Consider the following 2,425-nt stretch of genomic DNA (forward strand, 5'->3'; position numbering starts at 1 on the left):
ATTATTTCAAATTTTAGACTGTTGGACCATGGACCCCACATGAACACAATTCTTAACTCTTCAACAAATGCTTGATGGCAGGAACCATAATTCTTGTACAAACTAAGAGCTAACATGCTTGAATCCCCTACATTTTAACTATAAGACTCAAGCCCATTCCAGCAATTGTGAGGTTTGTGTTGAATGATAAGACCTTCCCAATAGCATCCGGTCACTGCATTGCAAAATCACTGCCGTAGAAGCTAGGGAATTTATGTTGGTTGCTGTAGTCCAATCCTTATCATTGAATAAAATTCCTCATAATTGATCCTCTCATCCTATGAATTAAATTTTAAATAAATGGTAAGTAACAATGCTTAGTTCTAGGATATAAAGCTTTCAACTTCTTAAAGTAAGAAAACCTCGTAACTCTTATTAAGGTTTCGTGTTTGCAAATATAGACCTAAGAAAGCGATGAGAGAGATAGAGATCAGGCCCAAGAAAGCGATCAAACCTGCTAATCGTCCCCTGGATAGATCAAATGGCCAGATATGTCAATCATGTAGGCTATGGGAGCCACTTGGACCCTATTTCAATGGTTGGATGTGCTCGTAGAGGCTCACCATTGTAACAAAGTATAACTAATAAAAATCAAAACAAAAGTGATTAAATGCAAATAGAACCAATAGTGCCAAATTAATGAACCAAACAATCCAAAAGCGAACTAACTGAGCATAATCTAATTTGATAGGTTCAGGCCACTGCTAGTGAATCATGAAACTTGAACCAATACCATGGAAATATGAACAGAGCAGCTAACTGTGGTTGAAATGTCATCAAGATAACTACACTACAAACATGTAAGAGATAGGACCTAACTTGTCCATTGAAAACAAGTAGCTTTGACAAAGATATGCACCCTGCTTGACATAATAAATAATGATGAGGAACCCTTTCCTTTTATTAACATGAATCTAGACCATAATACATGCTCATACATCAAAATTAATCAAAGAAAATCAACTTGAAAATTACAATGTAGGCCGAGTCATTGCAAAACCCGGCCTAGTTATGTATGTCATTTACATCTTTTCAAATGTAGGCCGAGTCATTGCAAAAGCCAGCCTAGTTATGTACTCTTTTAATCATTCTGCCTAGTCAGAAGATACCTTTTTCTTCTTATAATTATCTTCAATGAATAGTGGAGGGGGAAGCCATCACATCGAACTCGCGAGGCAATTGAAACAAGAGGAGTGGGGGGCACCAAACAAAACAAGTCATGAGTGTGTGTGTGAATATAAATATAAATATATATATATATATATATATATATATATATATAGAGGCTGTTGGAGCGGTTTATGGTACCTATGGCTGCGGTTATAATTCGTAGCTATAGGTCTCTTTGAAATCCACTTGTATTTTCATCCTCAAATGCCCTGTCCGTACGTGCAGGGTCTAAGTTGGGAAGTTAAGTTTCATATGTTCCATAAAAGACCACTGGTAAAAGGTGGCGTCTACAGTGGTCATTTTCGCTTGCTTATATTTGAAAGCAAACATCGGCTCAAGTCTCTCTCTCTCTCTAAGCAAACACCGGCTCCAGTTCAAGTATCTCTCTCTCTCTCCTCTCTCTCTCTCTCTCACGCAACGGTCTTTTCTTAACCGTCCTGCCCTGTCTCGAGAATATCCTCGGTCCTCTCTGTCTCTCTCTCCCTCTCGGCTTGCCCAAGAACCCTCTCTCTCTCTGCAATTGGAAAAGGCCGTCCTCGGGCGGCAGAGAAAGGCGTCCTAAGGCACTGCTCCAGCACCTCATCCCAAACCCTAGCTCTCCCCCAAGCCCGTCTACTAGCCTTTCGAATACGAATTCCAGGACCCGGTCTCCTACATCTCCAAGATCCAACCTGAGGCCAAATGCCACGGCATCTGTCGCATGTTTCCCCTCAAGAGCTGGGCCCACCCTTCACCCTCGACATCTCCTCCTCAACCTTCCCCACCAAATCCCAGGCTATTCCTGTCTCCAGTTCCACCCATCCGCCTGCGAGCTGGCTACCTTCGAGTTATAGTATACCTGCTTCCTTGAGAACCATTGTAGCTGCAAGCTCGAGAAGTGGGTTGCTGTTGTCGTCTTCAAGGGCAAGGATCTTCGCCTCTGCTACCTCTTGAATGTGGTCAAGTGTTTTGGTGGGTACGTTAAGGTCGTCAAGGAGAAGAGGTGTTGCGAAGAGGAGGTGGTTGGGGATGGTGGGCCCAACGGGCAGCTTGTTGATTGAGAGGCGGTTTTGGAAGATTTCAGAGGAGTTTATGGGGAAGGTGGAGGCGATGTATGGGAGTGATTCGGGCACATCTTTGTACTCGAGTGGGTTCCCCTATGAGAATGACCCATTGCCGCCCTCTATCAAGCTGGAGGTGTAGAAGAAGTACCGCTCTAGCCTGTGAAATCTCAGTA

Source organism: Magnolia sinica, chromosome 9 (genome assembly GCF_029962835.1).
Source record: "Magnolia sinica isolate HGM2019 chromosome 9, MsV1, whole genome shotgun sequence".
Classification (NCBI taxonomy): domain Eukaryota; kingdom Viridiplantae; phylum Streptophyta; class Magnoliopsida; order Magnoliales; family Magnoliaceae; genus Magnolia; species Magnolia sinica.